General features: G+C 48.8%; 1 protein-coding gene across 3 annotated transcripts in view; it reads right to left on the bottom strand.

The window, feature by feature from the left end:
* CASZ1 (castor zinc finger 1) overlaps window positions 1–24,400 on the bottom strand; it is a 134,008-nt gene extending 109,608 nt beyond the window's left edge. For all 3 annotated transcript variants that reach the window (XM_078595594.1, XM_078595596.1, XM_078595595.1), the window contains exon 1: window positions 24,343–24,400. The gene's annotated coding sequence lies outside the window, so the exon portion shown is untranslated. The remainder of the gene's footprint in view (window positions 1–24,342) is intronic.
* Window positions 24,401–24,708: the final 308 nt, after the last annotated feature.

The following is a 24,708-nucleotide window of genomic DNA, read 5'->3' as shown; positions in this document are numbered from 1 at the left end:
ATGCCCCCATCAGCAAATTTGCAATTTATTGAGGACAAACGTTCCCCCTGCTTTTTTTTTGCGTATTGCGCAAATGCAGCTGATTTTGTGTCAATCGGATGAAACCTTGTGCAGGCGGTTGGGGGTGAGTGTGTGTGTATTACATTATGCGTATGCGAGTTTGAGAGTGTACGTGTGTGTGTGTGATGGTACACAAGTGTGTGTGTTACATTACGCGTGTGTGAGTTTCAGTGTGTCCGTGTGTGTGTGTGTGTGAGGGTACACAATTGTGCGTGTGGGTGTTTGTTCAAAAGTTAATGTTTTCACGTGTTTCGAAGTGTGTGAGTGGGGAGCAGTGGCATAGTGGTTAGCACATTGCAGTATGAACCCGGCAGACATCCAATTTAGGTTCCCGCTTACAACCAATGACAATGACAGCGAGTGTTTGAACATATCCTGGGTCTCCCCTAGGTCGACTCAGCCTTAAACGAGTACCTGGTGCACTGTGTAAACATCGCCACTATGGAGACAAAGGCGGCCGGGCGTGGTGCTGGCCACGCCCAGTGCTCGCTAACATCACTTGCCCCAAAAGTCTGTTACGGCTCTACGGGTGGGATCTTCGTCTTTGTTTTGTGGTGTGAACACTGCTTCACCAACTGTACACCATGTGGACCCAGGTTCCAATCCCGTCCATGCCTGCACATCACCACCACCACCACCACACGAGCACAGTTTACTAATCTCACAGTCCCCATCTCTCCTTTGGTGAAGCAGGCACCGAGCCTGCTCTCCCCTAGGGTGACTCAGCCTTAACGAGAACCTAAATGCAACACACGCTCGTCAAAAAAAACACCGCCCTAATAAGCAAGAAGATATATTCGAAGTTTCGGGCGATGTTATGAGGGAGGACCATTCCCCGAAACGTCTAATGTTAGATATTTATTTTGTATGTGTTGAGTTTGTGTTTTTTGTGTGCTTGTGTAACCGCTGCCAACGCAGCAGCGGCAACATCAGAAATAAATGTTGAACTTAAATCCATTTCATCCCGTCAAAAATCAGCCCTGGAGATACAAAGACGATTGGGCGTAAGCCTTTGCCACACTGTGTGTGTGTGTGTGTCTTTTTGACCTTAATAGCTGCTCGCTAACACCACTTGCTCCGTGGGTCGATGTGGGTGAAGATGACATTTCTGTGTGTGTGTGAGAGAGTGTGTGAGAGTGTGCGTGTGTGTGAGAGAGGGAGAGAGTGTATGTGTGAATGTGTCACATTTTTTTTCAGGATTTCATAATAAAAAATAAAAAATAAAAACCGAAAAATAATTAAACGGAAAGCTCATAAAATCATGAAAAGTGATAAAAACGTCAAAGCGTGAAAAACGCGCACGTGAGCTCATAAACTCACACACACACATCAACACGTACACTCATACATACACATATACACACCAACGCACTCATACAAAGACACTAACACAAAAAAGACAAAGATCCCACCGTATGGACTGAACATATTTTTGGGGCAAGTGCTGTTAGCGAGCATCTATGAAAGCCGACACGGGACACACGAGGTGGTCGGTGTTAGCAGAACCAATAATCCTTGGCCACCTTGGTTTCCCCACTACTGATATGTTACACACCGCACCAGGTACTAATTTGAGGCTGAGTCGACCTTGGGGAGGCCAAGAGTCTGGGTTCAGACATTCAGCACTGTTATTGGTCGCGAGTGAGAATCCAACTCGGGTAGCCGGGTTCACAGCGGAGTGCAACGTTCACAGCTACGCCACCGCTCCTCAATATACACAAAAAGACAAAGATCCCCCGTATAGCCTTAACAGACTATTGGGGCAAGTGCTGTTAGCGAGCACCTATGAAGGCCGGAACGACACACGAGGGGGTGGGTGGCCAGCACCACGCCCGACCACCTTTCTCTCCCCAGTGGTGATGTTTACACACCGCACCAGCTACTCACTTGAGGCTGAGTCGACCTAGGCGAGGCCCAGGACCGGTTCAAATAACACACGCACGTTGAGCACCATGGGTTACACGTGTCATGTACGATCTTATTGCGAGGCAGCGCATGTCTTTCTATCACGGACGGACAAAACAAATAACGGAACTGAGCACACGGAGACACTGACAGACGGACAGACTCCTCGCACGTGGAGACAGTGAGAGGCAGAGGAACAACAATGAGAGACGTGAAAGGACATAAGAGTGAGAGAGAAAGACACACACACGGATAGTCACAGGGACCGGAATACGCACGTGGAAAGACAGACGCGGAGACAGACGCACAGACAGACAGAGGCAGACACAACGTGGAAAGAGACGAGAGACAACACAGAGGTGACACAACAAGAGACACGGGAGCAGTAGAAAGAGCTGGAAAGACACAGGAACAGAGTGGGGAGGACAGAAACACGTGGAAAGCCAGACACGGAGACAGACATGGAGAGATCGGGACCAGACAGACAGACACACACAGGCAAAGCGTGTCACTGAGAGACAGGGCGGCGCTGCGACATATACATAAGGAAAATGGCAAGGACACAGGGAGACGGACATACGAGAATACAAAAAACAAAACATACAAAAACAAAGATCGTTCTTGACCCATCACCTTATCACCCCCCTCTAACCGTGACGTGTCCTGCACAAGCCCCACTTAGCATACTCAAGTTTAAATGATGGCACTAGCCAGCATACGCTCTCTAAATGCACGTCTTCCTCTGTACGCATCGCGCGCTTTCAGATGGTATTCTGCGGCCGTCTGGAACGCTCTTCCTTCCGATATCTGGAAGCCACTGGGAGCTAGGCACTTTTAAATCAAGACTGGAAATGAAATTCTTTCGAACCGACGTTTGCGTTTAGTTTGTTGCCCTTGGGTTGGCTACGTATGGCGCGAAAGAAGTTTACATGCGTCTCAACGTCTCTCTGCCAATGTCATTTCAAGAGCGCACGCCTTTAAGCGTGGCCTCTTTGCGCACTTTTTCAGACTTTTTGATCCGTTTTTTTCGTTCAGGGGCCGTTGTTTCACATAGTCACTTTAAGATGTTTTCTTGGTCATGTTTTTGTTTTTTACACGCTTTTATTTAACTCATTATGTCTGTTGTTGTTGTTGTATCCTCAAATCGTGTAACTCAATTTTAACCCACTTCCCAATGTGGCATTGACTGCAAACTTGGTATACTTATGTCATACTGATGACAATACTATATTCTATCATAAAAAAGAAAATAAAAAGTATTTTTAAACATTATTTTTCTATATGTTATGTTTCGGCTTGGGTTTAATTGTCCACGCTCAACTGACGTTGGCTGTAAATCACCACGGTGCCCTTACGTTGTGGCAAGCCTCGGGGCCACTTCCTGGAGTCGTGGAGTTCTGCCATTACTAGTAGGGTACATTTCATTAAAGCGTGTTTAAAAAAAAGTATTTTTTTTATATTACTTATTGTTTGTTGCGGTTGCACCCGATGCAAGAGCCGAATGGCTCACAGGGCTTTACCTAATAAATAAAACTGTCTGAACCATGCGTCACAGCAGGTTGTAGCGCACTCGTACGTGCTCTTCTTCAGGCACGTTTAGGCACACTGCTTTTCACGATCAGATTCTCAAAAAAACAAGCATTCGCGGTTATTTTTCTCAATTCACAAACGTGGAAGCACAATTCTCCTCCGTCCTGCGGCTGATGCAGAGCAACAGCTATCATTTTGCACTGGGGGTGGTTGAGCCGGGTAATTGCGCCGGGAGTAGCCGAATGCGTCGCTGTGATAACGCCTCCTTCTCCTGCGTTATTTGTGAATCGGCCATTGAGGTCGTTACGGTGTTCCAACGATTCTGTTCTGGGTGATCGCAGTCGCATCCTGCCCGAGAATTATCGATTGAGAAATCCACACGCGGAGCAAGTGAGGCACGTTGGCCCGACTCCCTCCTCCTGGCTTCAACAACCCCGCACTGATTCACGTGGTGAAGTATGGTCAAACAGAGCCCCCTCCACCATTCTATGTCCCAACACAACGTGGGAAGAGAGGCCTTCGTGACAAAGAGCTTGCACATCCACGTGTGGGTATAAAACAATGCGCATACTACCATCTGTGACTGAGTATGCGAGTCCATACAATCTTTGTCAAACTGCCTATATGTACATGTGTATAAATCCTGTGCCATGAAACATGAATACATTTCTGCGGAGGGAGCTGGTAGGAACGTTGGGTTGCTGGGTCAATGGCCAGGGTCAACGTGGGCATGGTGTATTCCGCAAATATGCCCGACTGTGAGGGCGGGCACAAGCCGGCGTGAGTAGGTTAAACGTTGCGTTTTATAAGGGCACCACGGGGTGACCAGCCCCTCCCCACCCAGCCCCTCCCCACTCAGTCCCTCCCCACCCTCCCCACCCAGCCCCTCCCCACCCTCCCCTCCCCACCCAGCCCTCCCCACCCTCCCCTCCCCACCCAGCCCATCCCTGCACGACGGACACAATAATCCCCTGTGGGCTGGTGTAACCAGGAGCTTCCTACCAGTAATAAACGCGCGTACAGGTGTCTGTGGCTATGAGTGGGGAGCGGTGGCGCAGTGGTTAGCGCACTACGCTACAAACCCGGCATGACAGAAGTTCATTTCCCTCCCCTCAAAACCTGGCGAGACACAAGTTCGATTCTCGTGCCGGCACCTTAATAGGTGCTCGCAAACTGGCACTTGTCCCAACAACACTTCGTACATTAAAGGCCACGTATGCATCACACGTGTGATGCACGCACGCGTATGCAAAGGCACACGTGCACTCGATGTAAGTGCACGTATACGAGTGTGTGAGAGCATGCATGTTGCATGTTGTGGGGAGCGGTTCGGAACGGCCACCAACACCCAGTGACGATTATCTAAACCGGTCCTGGGCCTCCCCTAGGTCGACTCAGCCTCAAACGAGTACCTGGTGCGGTGCGTTCAAAAAGCGACCGGGCGTGGTGTTGGCTACCCACCCCCTCGTGTGCCGTGCCGGCCTTCATAGGTGCTCGCTAACAGCACTTGCCCCAACAGTATGTCAAGGCTATACGGGGGATCTTTGTATGTGTTGCATGTATATGGAGCGGTGGTGGGGGGGGGAGTCATTAATTAGTAATGGCAGCGAGCGGGACAACAATAACAGAGGTGCTCTCCCGTCGCCGTGGCAACTCCGCCGTGTGCGCCTTTTAAACAATGACGGGCGCCGAATGCACCCCCCCCCTTGTCCTTTCTCTCTCCCCTTAAAGGGGGGGCGAGGGGGGGCAGGGGGGTAGGGGGGGCGGGAGGGGGTAGGGGGGGCGATAAAGGGTAGGGGAGGCAGGGGGGCGAGGGGGGGGGGTAGGGGGAGGCAGGGGGGCGAGGGGGGGGGGGTAGGGGAGGCGCAAGGGGGTAGGGGGGGCGAGGGGGGGCAGGAGGGGTAGGGGGGGCGAGGGGGGTATGGGGGCGAGGGGGTAGGGGGGGTAGGGGGGGCGAGGGGGAGTAGGGGAGGTGAAAACGATTCACAAATTCGCGACCGCGTGTCGGGGAGACCCTCCACCACCCGTCCGTGAGTGTGGTGGGTGAGTTGGGCAGCGTGGGGTGTGGGGGGGGTAGCAACGAATACCGCCCTCGTCAAAACTGCAGGGCTCAACGATTTGGGAAAAATATCTAATTGCGACTTTTCTGACAGATATCGCGATTTGATTTGCGATTAACATTTTTTAAGTCAAGCTTCAGTTCAATACTTACTAAAACATGTGATGGAGCATTACCACATGATGATAACTTAAAATGTATTATTTGCTTCCAACATGAATTTAATTCAAACAATTAATTGAAATAGAACAATCAAAACATAGAGCAATTGTTAAGTTAAATAAAGCAATTATATAAAAAAAATTCCAATTCCAATAAGAAAGTAAGAGGACTTTTCAAATCGCTAAAAAAAATCGCAGTCTTTGCGATTTGCTCATCGCATTGTTTCAAATTGCGATTTCGATTTGAAATCGATTAATAGTTCAGCCCCAGACTGGGCTTTGTCTGACCGCCCCCACCCGCCGTTCCCAACAACAACAAACAACGACACCCCACAATAATATTTGTATACGCTATTCCTAAGAGGCGCTGCTCTATGCTCTTTGTTATTTGTATATCCTTTGTTAAATGCCTTGTTTGCTCTCGATTGAAGGGAAAAAAATCTGTTTACTTCGTCTTCAAAAGTCCGTGTGTACTGGCGTTATAAAGTCCGCATGTACTGGCGTTAGAAAGTTCGTGTGTACTGGCGTTAGAAAGTCTGTGTGTAGTGGCGTTAGAAAGTTCGTGTGTACTGGCGTTAGAAAGTCCGTGTGTAGTGGCGTTAGAAAGTACGCGTGTAGTGGCGTTAGAAAGTCCGTGCTACTGGCGTTAGAATGTCCGCGTGCAGTGGCGTTAGAAAGTCCGTGTGTAGTGGCGTTAGAAAGTCCGTTTGTAGTGGCGTTAGAAAGTCCGTGTGTAGTGGCGTTAGAAAGTCCGCGTGTAGTGGCGTTAGAAAGTCCGTGTGTAGTGGCGTTAGAAAGTCCGCGTGTAGTGGCGTTAGAAAGTTCGTGTGTACTGGCGTTAGAAAGTCCGTGTGTAGTGGCGTTAGAAAGTCCGTGTGTAGTGGCGTTAGAAAGTACGCGTGTAGTGGCGTTAGAAAGTCCGTGCTACTGGCGTTAGAATGTCCGCGTGTAGTGGCGTTAGAAAGTCCGTGTGTAGTGGCGTTAGAAAGTCCGTGTGTAGTGGCGTTAGAAAGTCCGTGTGTAGTGGCGTTAGAAAGTCCGCGTGTAGTGGCGTTAGAAAGTCCGTGTGTAGTGGCGTTAGAAAGTCCGCGTGTAGTGGCGTTAGAAAGTTCGTGTGTACTGGCGTTAGAAAGTCCGTGTGTAGTGGCGTTAGAAAGTACGCGTGTAGTGGCGTTAGAAAGTCCGTGCTACTGGCGTTAGAATGTCTGCGTGTAGTGGCGTTAGAAAGTCCGTGTGTAGTGGCGTTAGAAAGTCCGTGTGTAGTGGCGTTAGAAAGTCCGTGTGTAGTGGCGTTAGAAAGTCCGCGTGTAGTGGCGTTAGAAAGTCCGTGTGTAGTGGCGTTAGAAAGTCCGCGTGTAGTGGCGTTAGAAAGTCCGCATGTACTGGCGTTAGAAAGTTCGTGTGTACTGGCGTTAGAAAGTCCGCGTGTAGTGGCGTTAGAAAGTCCGTGCTACTGGCGTTAGAATGTCCGCGTGTAGTGGCGTTAGAAAGTCCGTGTGTAGTGGCGTTAGAAAGTCCGTGTGTATTGGCGTTAGAATGTCCGCGTGTAGTGGCGTTAGAAAGTCCGCGTGTAGTGGCGTTAGAAAGTCCGTGTGTAGTGGCGTTAGAAAGTCCGCGTGTAGTGGCGTTAGAAAGTCCGCATGTACTGGCGTTAGAAAGTTCGTGTGTACTGGCGTTATAAAGTCCGCGTGTAGTGGCGTTAGAAAGTCCGTGCTACTGGCGTTTGAATGTCCGCGTGTAGTGGCGTTAGAAAGTCCGTGTGTAGTGGCGTTAGAAAGTCCGTGTGTATTGGCGTTAGAATGTCCGCGTGTAGTGGCGTTAGAAAGTCCGTGTGTAGTGGCGTTAGAAAGTCCGTGTGTAGTGGCGTTAGAAAGTCCGTGTGTAGTGGCGTTAGAAAGTCCGCGTGTGGTGGCGTTAGAAAGTCCGCGTGTAGTGGCGTTAGAATGTACCGTGTGTAGTGGCGTTAGAAAGTTCGTGTGTAGTGGCGTTAGAAAGTTCGTGTGTAGTGGCGTTAGAAAGTACGTGTGTAGTGGCGTTAGAAAGTTCGTGTGTACTGGCGTTAGAAAGTCCGTGTCTACTGGCGTTAGAAAGTGCGTGTGTATTGGCGTTAGAAAGTCTGTGTGTACTGCCGTTAGAAAGTCTGTGTGTACTGGCGTTAGAAAGTCCGTGTCTGCTGGCGTTAGAAAGTCCGTGTCTACTGGCGTTAGAAAGTCCGCGTGTACTGGCGTTAGAAAATCCGTGTGTAGTGGCGTTAGAAACTCCGTGTGTTCTGGCGCTATCTAATAACGCACACCTGTACGAACTGTTCGTCTCGTTAAATAAGCTCTGCGGACTCTTTCCTCTCCGCTCAACGAGACGGGTAACACAATCAACTACAGAGGCTCTGCATGCACCCTCCATGTACGTCCTGCGTCCTCACTCCGTCATTACAATTTGTCTTAAAGACCCTCTCCGTTAAATAGGTTCTAGGGTGCTCTTTCGACTAAAGAGGTCGCTGGCTCCTTCTGTACGCTTATTAAGATGCCTCGTGAACTCTGACCCATTAAAGAGGCTCTGTAAAACCTTATATCAATTCAAAAGGCTGCGTGGACTGTACTACTGAGACATTAAAAATCCCACCTATACACTCCGTCACTTACACTGGTCAACACACTTTTTCTGGCATAAGGTATTCCAACGGTTTTAAGGTAATTTTGGGGTGCTGATTCCAAATCTGTCATCAGTTTCTATCACATCAGGTTTTTGAGATATCAAATATTGCATTTTCAATAAAAACTGCAGAAGAAAAATATTTAATAAATGTGGATATCTACATAAAATTATATTATAAACACACTATCCTAAAAATACAGCACCATATTTTAACACTAAAGCAGTCACTGACTCGCAACAACTTGCAATCATAAGTGACAGAGTTAATTTCGGGTAAAATCAATGAAAATGGGGTATGCCGATAGCATAAAAATGAGATGTGATAGAGCAAATCTGAGATCAGATTTGGAATCAGCACCCTGAAATTAGTCTAAAACAGCTGAAAAAGTCCAGGCCAGAAAAAAATGTTTTTTTTTTCTTGACCAGTGTTATTAAAGATGCCACACGCTCTTCGTCATGTGTTTGTATACTGCATTCAAGTGGATCCCCAGCGTCCCCTTCAACAAACGAGGTTCTGCATCCTCTCACTGTTGCACGGTACTCTCATGCAGAGGCTGTGCGTTATATGTTAAAGAGGTGGTTCTGTTTGTTAAAGAGGCGGTGTCTTGTACTTGCATTGCTAAATTAATTAGAAGAAACGCCGCATACACTCTCTCTCAACCACATCATGTGAATGAATGCCCCGTGTCTACCTGCACACGCCTCTAAAGCCAATCCCTGTGTGTGCCACACAGCATTCACACAACGGGATCTTGTCAAGTGTTATTTGGTGACCGGGCCCGTCAATCCGCCGCTACACTTGAGAACCCGGTTTAATCGCGGATGCCGAGAAACCCAGATTCGAGTCTATGACGGGGCCATTATGGAGCCATCCAAAGAGAGCCATGGGGAGAGACACCCCCGGTGCCCTGGGGCTTGACAAACCCAAAGCTCTCAGGAAATGCAGCCTCAGACTCTTATCTGGCCATTGTGAACCCACACCATTGAAAAAAAACTGTGCAACAGGCGGAATTTGGTTAAAAAGCTACACGCCACCACCACCACGACGACGAGGCAGGCGTGTGTACACTGCAGCACACACGGGTGTGTTGAGGGCCAGGAAGGGGAGGGGCAGAGAAAGATGAAATAGGATCGGTGGATTTGACTGTGGTAGTGGAAAAAAAAACCGCCCCGGTGAGGTCTGATCACGATCCAGCGCTTTGGAGGAGGGTCATGGTTGGCGGATCACACAACGAACCTCAACCCTGCTGGACTGTCAGGTTGCCAGCGTACGTGGCAGTATGACAAGTAGGTTACGTGACCGAATCGGCGTGGACTTTTGAGTGCTATTCCCGTGTTTGAGGTTTTGGCCAAGCCTACAGATCCACGACCCTCCTGAAGCAAGCGTCTTGAGACTCGGCGTTCACTGGACGTGTACAGGAATATAGGTTCACATTCGACATGACACTTTACAATATGACACAGGGAAATATACCACAATGATGCATTCGTAATTCTAATTTCTACTCTTTGTCACGAAAAAAATAACTTCAAAGCCTCACTGAGTCCTCCCAAGATTCCTTTTCAGGAGGGTCCTGCTTGAGATGTTTAGCCGGTTTCTTTATGATTGACGTTATAGCCTACTTGCTGTACTTACGTAATCCAGCAACCCTACATTGTGAAGTCGCAGGCTGCATATCAACTTCATCATCATGAACCACCATCATTAATCATCATTACCAATAAACATCAATCACCATCATTAATCATTAATAATCACAATCCATCAACATCATCAATTCACCATCATTAATCATTAATAATCATCCATCAACATCACCAATCACCATCATTAATCATAAATAATCATGTTATCATCAGTCATCACCATCATTAATCATTATCAATAAACATCAATCACCATCAATAATAATGAATAATAATGTCATCAATCATCACCATCATTACTCATCATTAATCATAATCAATAAACATAAATCAACATAATTGATTATGATTAATGATGATTAATAATCATCACAATGAATCACCATCATTAGTCTTCAATAATCTTCATCAATCAACATCATCATCAATCAACACCATCAATCATAATCATCAATCATAATCATCATCAATACCCAACATCATCATTACCCCCCCCCCCCCCCCCCCCCCCCCATAGAATAAACAAGAAAAACACTTAGTGTGGGAAAGTGATTGTCCGGTGATAAGACCGATCCTCGCCAGAGGAATGAAGAAATTTCCACCGTTAACGCAGAACCGGCAGCAGACAGAGACACAGAGAGATCAGCACCGCCCAAAGATCCTTTGAACATTTGTGGGACCGAGACCTCTTTTAAAAAAAAAATATGAACATAAAGTGGCGCTGTCGATGACAATCACGATGGTGGCGATGACGCCGGTGATACATTTTCACGATTTGCACGATGATTACAACCCCCTGCGTGACTCACGAAGGTGAAGATTCTTTTTTGCTGTTGCTCTATGGCTGACGCTATTGTTCATCACCAGCAAATCCGTGTCTCCCCACCGCCTCCGTGTTCCGTGCGCCGTCTCGCCCAGCTCTCCATAACGCGTTTCCGTGACAACGAAAGGTAAACTCACACCCTAACAACGACTCAAACCAGAAATTCTAGATTCAAACACAAACACGCACATTTTAGGCATTTAAATATTTATGTACACACACACACGCGCGCACGCAATTATATGAGAGAATTGTAGAAATGTAATGCGGCTTTTTAAATAATTCATGGGGCGTGTGTGTGTGTGTTTGTGCAAATGTACACTCGAATTCGCACAAACGCACGCACGCACACGCGCACACAGATGACACACACGCACTTAACCTTACAGGACTGTCAGGGCAAGTGTTGTTAGCGAGCACCTATTAAGGTCGACACAGTGGCGTTGGCTTGAAGTGGTGATGGAGATTTGCACAAAGACCACGAGAAAGATCCCCCGTGTAGCCTCAACATACTTTTGGGGGCAAGTGCTGTTAGCGAGCACCGATGAAAGCCAGCACCGGCACACGAGGGGGTTGGTGGCCAACACCACGCCCGGCCGCCTTTGACTCCCCAGTAGTGATATTTACACACCACACCAGGTACTCATTTGAGACCGAGTCGACCTAGAGGAGGCCCAAGACCGATTCTGATAATCGTCACTGGTGTTTACCATGAATGGGAATTGTACTCGGGTCAACTGCTTCGTAGCCCAGTGTGCTAACCACCGCGCCACTGCTCCCACACAAGACAAAGATCTCCCGTATAGCCGTCATATATTTTTGTGGGCAAGTGCTGTTACCGAGCACATACGAAGGCCGACACAGACACACATACGCAACCCACCCCTGTGACTATCCCAAGGCAGAGTAAACCTTGAGGAAGCCCTGGGCTGGCAAATGAGTTCGCGACTTGCCACGGGATGTTGCTGCACATCCTGGCCAAGAATCAAACCATGGCCACGGCCATTGCCGCCCTGTGTTTAAACCACTATGCTTCCACTCCCGTCGCACACACGAGCACGTGTGGAGTCGTTGGATCACACCGAGATGGAGAAGCCATTGTGACCCGTCACATTCACACTGCCTACACAGCAAGGAGGCGGTGCCTGTGGGAGGCAGTACAGCAAGTTGGTTACTACTTTTTTCCCGATAAGGGCTACCCCCTTGCAATGAAGTCCTTGAATTACCTCCCCGGGTACGTGTGGATTTTCTCCTCCGGTATCCTCTCAGAATGCAACAACAACAAACACCGCACCAAAAACCCGAGAGAGAAATTGGGCCGAATGTCGCCAGCACCAAAACCGTCCTGACAAAGAGCCTCGGAACCATCAGTGAGGCTTTGCCGGATAAATATCGCATCAATTGTCTTATATATTTTCTAGCAAGAAACCTGTCCTGGAATTTCAAACAGAAGTTTTCTCCAATGGACACAAAATAGTTTGTGAATGAAAAAAAAGCAAGTCCGGGTCTCGCTCAAACAACGTGCAGTGCTGTGGGTGGGGGGGGGGCACGAGAAAACACTAGGACACTAGTAACTTTTTTTTAAAACTAAAACTAATATTTTTTACTAAGTTAGTCCCACTGAACTATATAGCTATTTTTTTCGAAAGCAACCTGGCCACAAATGGCAGCTCAGCGAAGTGGCTTAGCACGTGGAAATTTATAGCAGCCAAAATAGCCAAAATGCGTAAACGACACATTTATATTTATATTTACGCGATATAACCCAAAAAACCTCTATGATAGAAAATGGGGACCTAATCAGCTGGCATGATGATGATGATAATAATAGTACAGTACAGTGTATACATTTCTAAAGTGTCGCTTTGTGTGCAAGCGTCTACAAAAACGACCAAATGGTGACCCAGACGTGGTCTTGTTGAATGCTCGAAAGGTGAAATTGTTGGGCAACCTTCAGCTTGCGTGCGGGTGACGTTTCTTCTATGGGGGTCGCATGGAGTGGACCAACTTTTAAGATGACAGCAACAGGCATCTTGTCGCGGTGGCGAGATGTTAACTGCCTCGCCTGGTATACAATGTGGCGGGCAAAACCGGAGGAGCCGGAGAAAAATCCACGTGACCACAGGGAGAGAGAGAGCATGCAAACTCCAATTATACAGCAGGCGTCAGGGTCGGGATCGAACCCATAACCTCCTGTATACCAGGCGAGGCAGTTAACATCTCGCCACCGCGACAAGATGCCTGTTGCTGTCATCTTAAAAGTTGGTCCACTCCATGCGACTCCCATAGAAGAAACGTCACCCGCACGCAAGCTGAAGGTTGCCCAACAATTTCACCTTTCGAGCATTCAACAAGACCACGTCTGGGTCACCATTTGGTCGTTTTTGTAGACGCTTGCACACAAAGCGACACTTTAGAAATGTATACACTGTACTGTACTATTATTATCATCATCATCATGCCAGCTGATTAGGTCCCCATTTTCTATCATAGAGGTTTTTTGGGTTATATCGCGTAAATATAAATGTGTCGTTAAACCCGCCACCACCCGACACAGCCAACTCGTAAGGGTTGTCACGTAAACAGAACGTGCCAATTCGTTACTAGTACAGCACTAACCGGTGTATTGGAGAGCCAAGCCACAACATTTACAAACTGAACACGACGTTTCGCCAGTAATTACAACCAGCTTCATCAGGCGACAGCCAGATTGTATCTGTTGTGGCTTGGCTCTCCAACACACCGGTGTGCTGTACTAGCGACGAATTGGCACGTTCTGTTTACGTGACAGCCCTTACTTGTTGGCTGTGTCAGGTGGTGGCGGGTTTTAACGACACATTTATATATTTACGCGATCTAACCCAAAAAAAACTCTATTATGGATGATATTGTTCGCGAAAGCCTACGTGTTAAACTTCCCATTTTCTGGTTAGAGGATATAAATCGATTAAAACACGCATTTCCCCCACTGCCAAAGTGGTCTCACGTGAGGTTAACCTCTGACCTATTACAGAATGTACGTTTTTTAATGTTTTCTGTGTGTGTGTTTATGTGTGGTACTGTATAATGATGCGAGTTTACATTAGTGCGTATGTTTATGAATGTGAAGGAATATGATTGTGTAAGGATGTTTGTAAATATGCATATGTAGTCGTGTGCAGGTGTACATATAGGAGTGTATAAATTCGTGTATGTAGAGCTATAAGCTTGTTTATGAAGGCATATCAGTTGGTTGAATGTCTTTCTCCATCACCATGTCTATTTGAGTGTGTGTAGAGTCGACTAGAGTGTGTTTTATGTGTGTGTGTGTTTTATGTGTGTGTGTGTGTTTTATGTGTGTGTGTTTTATGTGTGTTGGAAGTGTAGCGGTTAGCGCGCTGCACTACGAACCCTGCCGCACAAGCTCGATTCCCACTCACGGCCAAAACCAGTGGGCCTCCCCTAGGTCGACTCAACATGAAATGAGAAACTGGTCCGTTGTATAAACATCGTCACTAGGAAGACAAAGGCGGTCGGGCGTAGTGCTGGGGACCCACCCCCTCGTGTGCTGTGCCGGCCTTCATAACTGCTTTCTAACAGCACTTGCCCCAACATTATGTCATGGCAATACCGGGATCTTTGTCTTGCTTTATGTGAATAAGTGTGTTCATGTCGTAGTGTGCACATGATCGTGGTGTATGGAAGTGTATAGGAGTTGTGTATTTAATGATTAACAAGCAAACGTATCCAGGTGTATAGCAAGGCCGTAGCCATGGAGTCAACATTGGGGGGGGGGGGCAAATCTTCCTGGGGGTCTGGGGGTCCCCCCCCAGAAAAAAAAATCTAAATTTGAAAACGAATTTCCTGCCTAAAATATTAAAAAATTCATTTACACATAGGATTGACTTTTTATGTATTTTTTACAATAATGTCTAATAGTGTATTGTATTACATTGCTCTGTTTTTTTCTTTTTTTTTACCTTTTCTTGTGTCATTGTATGTAATGGCAGAGATTAGGGATTAATAAAGTACAACCATAACCACAATAATATAAACAGAAATACATTTTATAGCAATATATTGGCGGGGGGGGGGGACATTTTGAGAATATTTGAATATTGGGGGGGGGGGGGGGGGTGTGTGTGTCCCCAACATATATTCTAATTATGGCCTTGGTGTATAGAATCTGTGAGTGTGAGTATACTGGGCACAGTGTGGATGACTTGAGTGCATGGATGTATGTACTTGAGAATGCATGAGTGTGCGTATTTGAGAGTCGAAAAGTATATTACATCAGTGTCTATGAGTGTATGTATTTCAGTGTCGATCAGTGTATATATTCGTCTATGAGTACAGTACATCACATGAGTGTGTATGAGTGTGTGCATTTGAGAGCATGCGACGGTGAGTGAGTGAATGTATGTGAGTGTGCATGAGCATTCGAGAGCTTAGTCAGTGAGCTGTGTTACGAACCTGGTGGCCTGGTTCGATTCTCGCTCACGGTCAACACCAGTGACGATTATTTAAACCGGTTCTGGGCCTCCCCTAGCTCGACTCAGCCCCAAATGAGTACCTAGTGCGGTGTGTACACATCGCCACCGGGGAGACAAAGGCGGCCGGGCGTGTTGCTGGCCACCCCAAGCCCTCGTGTGTCTTGCCGGCCCTTCATAACCGCACTTGCCCCAAAAGTCTGTCCAGGCTTGAAGGGGGATCTCTGTGTATCTGTGCGCGTGCGTGCGCGTGTGTGTGTTGTTCGTGTGCATTAGTCTCTCAATCTGGGCTAATTCGGCCGAAACCGGATTATATTGATGACCAGAAAAATCCGACCTTCACAGAAAAGACACGGGGGGGGGGGGGAAGAGAGGGAGAGAGAGAGAATGGCGAGAGAGGGGGGGGAGAGGGGATTTGTGGGGAACCGTTCCACGTGCAGGGTTAAGGCGACAGGGGACAGCGAGCAATGACAACGGGAGACATACGGGGGGGGGGGGGCACGGCTCCCTCTCTCTCTCTCTGGACGATGATGCGTCCCACAGTCCACAAAGTGAACAACGCAGCGGCTCTTTGCGGCGATTAAAGCCGCTTCGTGTGGGGCGTTTTGGGCTTATTTTTAGGATTGATTACGCACCAAACGCACGTACGTACACATACACACACACTGGCACGTGCGTACACACGTACACAACTGTGTACACACAAAGGCAATGATCCCCCGTGTAGCCTTTATCAGACTGGTGGGGCAAGTGCTGTTAGCGAGCACCTATGAAGGCCGCACGGCACACGAGGTGGTGGGTGGCCGGCACCACGCCCGGCTCCCCACTACACACACAGACCAACATTCATTTCATCGATACACAACCCATACATGCTCCTACACACACCAGCAGTCACATACTCTCACCCGCACACACACACACGCACACTCTCACGCATAGCACACACACACGCACACACACCACACTCTCACGCATAGCACACACACACATTCACGCACACAGACTCACACTCGGCTCACACACACACAGGCACTGCACACACACACTGGCACAGCACACACACATGCACTAAGAACACAATCGCAGCACGCACGTTCACCACACACACCACCAACAGCACACACACTCACACACACTGGCACCACACACACACCACACACACACACACTGGGACACCACACACACACTCACACACACTGGGACACCACACACACACTACACAAACACTCACACCACACACACACACCATACACCACACACACCAGACACACACTCACACACTGGCACCACACACACTCACACACCACACGCACACACACTGGCATACACTCACACACACTGGCACACACCACCCACACACACTAGCACACACCACCCACACACACTGGCACACACACACACTCACACCACGCACACACTGGCACCACACACACACTCACCACTCACACCACACTCACACACTCACCACACACACCACACACACACCACACACCACATACTCACACCATACACACCACACACACACAAACACCACACACATACCACACACGCACCAGCACACACACCACACACACACCACACACACACACTGGCACACTCACACAGTGGCACAACACACACACTGACACAACACACACTCACACACACACAGTGGCACACACACACGCACACTACACACACAGTGGCACACACACTGGCACACACACAGTGGCACACACACCACACACACACCACACACACCACACACACACTGGCACACTCACACACTTAAACACGAGGCGCGCACAGCACTGCGCGCGCTTTGGGTTGAGAGGCAGCGATAGTGCGCGATAGTGCGAGCAGGGACGCGGTTATTTTAGGGACTGGAACGCGCAGAACGCACACACACATGCGGATTTATAAGGAAAAAGAGAGAGAGACAGGGAGAGTGGGAGGGAGAGCAGCAAGGAGAGAGAGGGGGGTAGAGAGAGAGGGGGGGTAGAGAGAGAGATGGAAGGGGTTAGGAGTGCAAAACGTGAAATCTTTCGTGAAATCTTTCATCTACATAAAGCAAAGCATTATAAAAAAAAACAACGAAATGATGAACGAAGAAAAGTTCCGACTACACCGAGCATCTTTTTGTTTCCTGTGATCGTAAAAAAAGAGAGTGAGGTTTGGGATGGAGGGATTGAAAGAGTTACCGATGGAGAGTCGTTACGGACACACATCACAAACAATTGCATTTGGGCTTCGTCAAAGAATCAAATTAATATTTGATATGCAGATGCACACGCTGAGTTCAGTGTTATATACAGTGCACACATGTATTAGTTATACGTGCGTGTTTGCATAGGAAATACACTGTGTGTGTGCGTCGTCATGGATATGTGTGTGGATGACTTCATGGTGTATATAGTTTATTTATGAACGCTTATCAATCAGTACGTCACCAATCCGTGTTGACCAGCGTGGTGAAGTATGGTCATTTAACCCCAGCGGGGGGAGCTGCGCATGTTCACGTAACTTGGGGAGCGGTGGCGCAGTGCTTAGGGCACTGCACAACGAACCCGAGTTCGATTCCTGCTCTATACAAAGACATAGGCAAAGATCCCCCGTGTAGCCTTAACATACTGTAGGGGCAAGTGCTGTTAGCGAGCACCTATGAAAGGCCGGCACGGCACACGAGGGGGTGGGTGGCCAGGACCACGTCCGACCGCCTTTGTCTTCCCAGTGGCGATGTTTACACACCGCACCGGGTACTCATTTGATGCTGAGTCGACCTAGGGGAGGCCCAGTACCGGTTCAGATAATCGATAATCGTTACCGATGTTGACCGTGAGCGTGAATCGAACCCGGGACGCCGGGTTCGTAGCGCTAACCGCTACACCACCGCTCCCCACACACACGTGTGTATTCACATACACACGGTGTGTATCCCATCCATCGATGTGTGTGTTCCACTCCACGTGTGTGCACGCAGATCCACGTGTGTGGGTTCATCATCACGGCACATGACATGTGCGTGTTGTTCTTGTGTGTGAATTGAACGAGAGAGTGTGTGTGTGTGGAGCGGTGGCGCAGTGGTTAGCGCACTAACAGCACACTGGACGATGAACCACAGTTTCGAGATGAAAATTGAACCGGTTAGATTCACCAACTCCACCAAGACCACCCACTAACCTCCCTCACCACAAACCGGTGCTAACAACCGGCGTGGTGAAGTATGGTCAAGCAACATTCGGGGGGGGGTGGAACCTTTTTCATCCATCAGTGGATTTACACAACCGTGGGTTGTTTACCGATGCCAAACAGAGTGGGGTTGCGTGCGCGTGTCCATACATCATGTGCACGTGGTGTGCACAATGCTTGTGGCGTATATATTTATATGCAATGACATGTCCCCTTGCTCTGTGGTTCATTGCGTTTTAACTTCTGGCTTCAGAGAAACGGGAGAGGGAGTGGAGGGGGAGGAGAGGAGAGGGAGTAGGAGAGGGGGGAGAGAGAGTGGGGAAAAACTTTGCGAAGATTGTCCTTGTTTGGGAAGGGGGAGAGAGGGCCAGGCGACAGGTGTGAGGCTCTGGTCTGTGTCAATCACGCGAACACACACTCGCATACATACACACACACATACACACTCACATACACACTCGTACATACACACACACTCGTACATACACACTCAGATACATACACACTCGTACATACACACACAGATACACACATACACACACAGATACACATACACACACAGATACACACATACACATACACACACACACTCATACTCCCCCCACACACTCACACACTCGCACACTCACACACTCACACACTCGCACACTCACTCACTCACACTCAGATACACATACACACCCGCATACACACCCAGATACACTCTCACACACACACTCAGATACACTCTCACACACACACACTCAGATACACTCAGATACACACTCACACACTCATAAACACGCTCACATGTACTCAGATACACACACTCAGATAAACATATACACATACACTCTCACACACACTCTCACACACATTCAGATACACACTCACATATATATTCACACACACATACACACACTCACATACACGCTCACTCACACTCACATACACACACACACACTCGGATACACACTCACAAATATACACACTGGCATACACACTTATACTCTCACACACATACTCGTATATACATACACACAATTCACACTCAAAAATACATGTACACATAGACGCATACACACAAATTCTCGTGCAAATGTGTACATACACACATTTACACAATCACACATACACGTACAAATAACCTTTAACAGACTGTTGGGGCAAGTGCTGTTAGAGAGCACCTATGAAGGCCGGCACGGTACACGAGGGGGTGGTGGCCAACACCACGCCCGGCCGCCTTTGTCTCCCTAGAGGCGAAGTGTACACACATCGCACCAGGTACTCATTTGAGGCTGAGTCGACCCAGAGGAGGCCCAAGACCGGTTCAGATAATCGTCACTGGTGGTGTTGGCCGTGAGCGGGAATCGAACCTGGGTCGCCAGGTTCGCAGCGTAGCGCTGACCACTACACCACCGCTCCCCACGTCATTACACAATCACAAACATACACTAACACACACATACACAAACACATCAACACATACACACTTTAACACGTACATACATATCTATTCGTACGCTTACTGACTTAACACACATGCACTAACACACGTGGACATTCACACACTAACACACTTAGACACCCACAAACACGCACGAGATGAACACACACACACACTTGTACACACGAAACACTCACACGAATATGCTGACACAACAATGCACACACTAACAGACACACACACGATACTAATCGTACACACAACTAAACACACACACACCGTACTAAAACGTACATACAAAGACAAAGATACCCCCGTATAGCTTGACCAGGCTATTGGGCCAAATGCTGTTATCGAGCAGCCCCTATGAAGGGGGGAGGGGGGTGCAACAACAACAACGCCCGACCGCCTTTGTCTCTCCCCGGGTGCTGAATATTTTACACACCGCACCGGCTTAAACCTGGGGGGGGGGGGAGGGGTGGTGATGTCTCCGTGGCCGTGTATCAAAAACATTTTGCCACTCGTCAATGATGAATGATGAATCGAACTCAATGCGCCGCCGGGTTTCGCGTTCCTGTGCGCTCATCAGCCGCGCCACCGCGTGCCCACAAACAGCACCACCACGCGCCCCTATTGGGATTATCTTCGAAGTTTTCATCATCGATTGTTCAACAGTCAAGAGGAGTCTCTAACCTCAGCGTCGCCCCCCCCCCTCCTCCGGCTCTACGTAACTATAAATTCTGACTCACCGTTGGAATGTTCACATTCATGTGATGAAGAACAAGTACATCCTCGAATATAAATTATTAAAAAAAACCTCCACACTGGGCGGCGTTGAGTTCCACATTCATATGGCAGAGCAGATGCTGTTGTCACAACAAAACGACAACCGCTGGCGAAAGTCTTCAAACGGTGTCAAATCCACGGTTCTATGGCGGGGCCCAGTATCTACATGCGTAAAATATAATCCAGCCCTACAGTAGAAAGCAAATTCGGTATATGTGTGTAATTGAATACGGATGTATACGTACACACAGATACACTGACAATGAGTCCCACTGGAGCCGCACGGGCTGCTGGAATCAGTGTTGTTAGCGAGCACCTATTAAACCCAAAGCGTGACACACGTATCTCCTATGTGTATATTTATATGGGTTGACGAAAGTGGCCCAACTATACGTGCGGAGTTTGCGGTGTATTCCCCTCGGCGTGTGGAGGTTTTCTCCGGGTACGCGAGGAAATTGCCCCCCCCCACCCAAGGAGGGGGACATTACCTCCTGACAAATGGGTCTCCAGACTCCGCGATGTTTTCCGGGGCTAAACCGAGAAACGGGGGATCGCCTCTGACAAAATTTCTCGCAAGACCTCGGATGCCAAGCAGGGGTTGAGCCTGCATGGATGGTGCTTGGATCACTGGCAACACCATCTGCCCACGCCAACCAGCGTGGTTGAAGAATGCTCATTTAAAACCCTCACTGCCAGCAGAGGCGTGGCGGAGGCCCTCATATACACCGGTACACGACACGTGTAAGTCCCTCTTTATGTGGTCCTCGTCACGGTCCTCGTCACGGTAACGTGGAATTTCCACCATTGCCAAGTGGACAGAAACGAATGTGATCGATCGCCTTCGCTCGCTTCGACCGAGGTCGACCTGGACTGATCACACATGCGACACAATGGCCAGTGCGCGTGATTATCCTGTGCAGTTACACAAATCATGAACACGATGAACACTCACACACACGTTGTACTGCATTGTAGATTGCCAACAGCCTAGAGAGGCCGTTACGCAGTTAAGTCAGCCCTGCCTCTTGGACGTGTGGCGTGCAATATATTAAACGACAATACTACTCAACGTTGGCCAACGTTGGCATGTGGTTGGAACCGTTGGACGAACGTTGGCCTAACGTTGGTATGTGGTTGGAACCGTTGAACGAACGTTGTCTCAACGTTGTCATTTGGTTGAAACCGTTGTACGAACGTTGGCCCAACGTTGGTACTTGGTTGGAACCGTTGGACGAACGTTGGCCCAACGTTGGCATTTGGTTGGAACCGTTGGACGAACGTTGACCCAACGTTGACCCAACGTTGGCATATGGTTGGAACCGTTGGACGAACGTTGTCTCAACGTTGGCATTTGGTTGGAACCGTTGGACGAACGTTGACCCAACGATGACCCAACGTTGGCATATGGTTGGAACCGTTGGACGAACGTTGTCTCAACGTTGGCATTTGGTTGGAACCGTTGGACGAACGTTGGACGAACGTTGGCCCAACGTTGGCATGTGGTTGGAATCGTTGGACTAACGTTGGCCTAAAGTTCCATGTTTACTGGATATATGTGTGTGTATATAATTTTGTATACGTTTGTGTGCTGTGTGTGTATACACATCCGAGTTAGTCTTGTGTATTGTACGTATATTTTAGTGTGTGTGTACAGTTGTGTGTGTGTTTATATGCGCGTGGGTGTACGTGCTGTATAGTTGTGTCTGTATGTGTGTTTCGTGTGTAGGCGTGGTTGTGTTGTGTGTCGTTATGTGGGTGCACGTGTCAGTTGTGTATTGTCTGTGTCTCTAATTCTCTGTTCCCTTCTTGATACGAGCTGAACGTGTTTCTGTGCAGCGAGTTCGCGCCTAACTCACTCCACAACAACACTCTCACAGACACACGGTCTCACACACACACACAGAATCTCACACAGACACACGGTCACACACACACACTCTCACACAGACACACGGTCACACACACAGACTCTCACACACACAGACTCTCACACACTCTCACACAGACTCACACACACACTCTCACACAGACACACACAGACTCACAGACACACACTCGCTCACAGACACACACACAGACACACACACACAGACTCTCACACACTCTCACACAGACACACACACACTCGCTCACAGACACACGGTCACACACACAGACTCTCACACAGACACACACAGACACACATACACACTCTCACACAGACACACGGTCACACACACACACGGTCACACACACACACGCTCACACACAAAGACAAAGATCCCCCGTATAGCCTTAACAGACTGTAGGGGCAAGTGCTGTTAGCGAGCACCTATGAAGGCCGGCACGGTGGCACGCGGAGGGGCTGGGTGGGTGGCCAGCACCACTCCCGACCGTCTTTGTCTCCCTCGCTGGCGATGTTTACACACCGCAAACTCATTTGAGGCTGAGTCGATCTAGGGGAGGAGACCCGGGAACCGGTTCAGATAATCGTCATCGTTGTGGGTGGCCGTGAGCGGGAATCGAACTCGGCTCGCCGGGTTCGCAGCGTAGCACCACTCACACAGGTAAAGACAAAGATCCCCCGGATAGCTTCGACAGACTTGTTGGAGGCAAGTGCTGTTAGCGAGCGCCTACTAAGGCCGGCACGGCACAGCGTGTCACACACACAAACACTCACACACACAGACACACACACTCACACACACTATCTCACACACACTCACACACACTCTCTCTCACACACACAGACACAATCTCATACACACACACACTCCGTGACATACACACCGTGACATACACACAAACTCTCTCACACACAGACACACTCACTCACACACACTATCTCACACACTCACACACACTATCTCCCACACAGACACACTCTCACACACACACTCCGTGTCACACACAAAGATAAAGATCCCCCGTATAGCCTGTAACAGACTGTAGGGGCAAGTGCTGTTAGCGAGCACCTATAAAGGCCGGAACGGTACACGAGGGAGTGGGTGGCCAGCACCACGCCCGACCGCCTTTGTCTCCCCAGTGGCGATGTTTACACACCGCACCAGGTACTCATTTGAGGCTGAGTCACGCACACTCTCACACACTCTCTCACACACAGACACAATCTCATACACACACACTCCGTGACATACACACACTCACACACATACACGCGTAACACACCACTCCCACGGGTCGCTCCATCTCTTGATAATAACTTTAGCGCACAGTGCGAGTTTAATTATATATAGCTATGATTTACACTGTACACACACAAACAATGAGACACAATGTGTCTCTTGGCACACACACGGACACGTGCGCGCGCGTGTCCGTGTCTGTCAGGGTATCATTGTCTGTGTGTCCTAGTCTCACTGGCGGTGTATGTGTATCTGTGTTGATCTCTACGTGTCTGTGTATCTGTGTGTTATCTCTACGTCTCTCCTATATTGTGCGTCCGTCCCTGCCTCTGTCCGTCGTTGTACAGAGATGTTCCACTCTGAATCATCTGTATTGTGTCCGTGAGTTTCTCTTGCAGCGTCTATGTATCTCACCGTGTCTCTCTCTATCTCTCTCCGTGTGTGTGTGTGTCTCTCCCGAGTCTCACTCCGAGTCTCCAGGTGAAACTTTTTCGACAAAGGGGTAAAGGAAGCGATAATGCCACTCACCTCTGCGCTGCGCGGAGTCACCGACTGTGCCTCTCTTTCTCCCCTCCCCTCCTCTCTCTCCTCCCCGTGTCCCCTCCTCCCTCCCCACTCTCTCCACCTCTCCTCCCTCTCTGTCTCTCTCGAAATCTCTCCTCCCTCTTCCGTCCCTCTCTCCCTACCTCTCCTGCCTCTCTCTCTCTATCTCACCTCTCCTCCCTCCCTCCATGTCTCCTCCCTCGCCCCCCCTCTCTCTCTCCACCTCCCCTCTCATTTTTTTCGATCAGAGGGAACCAGAAGATGCTCAGTGTAGTCGGCACTTCGCTTCGTTCATCATTTAGTTTTTTAAAGCTTTGCTTTATGTAACCCCCCCCCCCCCCTTTTTTAAAT

This window comes from Lampetra planeri, chromosome 6 (genome assembly GCF_965212315.1).
Source record: "Lampetra planeri chromosome 6, kcLamPlan1.2.h2, whole genome shotgun sequence".
In the NCBI taxonomy this organism is placed as follows: domain Eukaryota; kingdom Metazoa; phylum Chordata; class Hyperoartia; order Petromyzontiformes; family Petromyzontidae; genus Lampetra; species Lampetra planeri.
The sequence above is the reverse complement of the archived record's forward strand: the minus strand, read 5'-3'. Positions and strand labels throughout refer to the sequence as shown.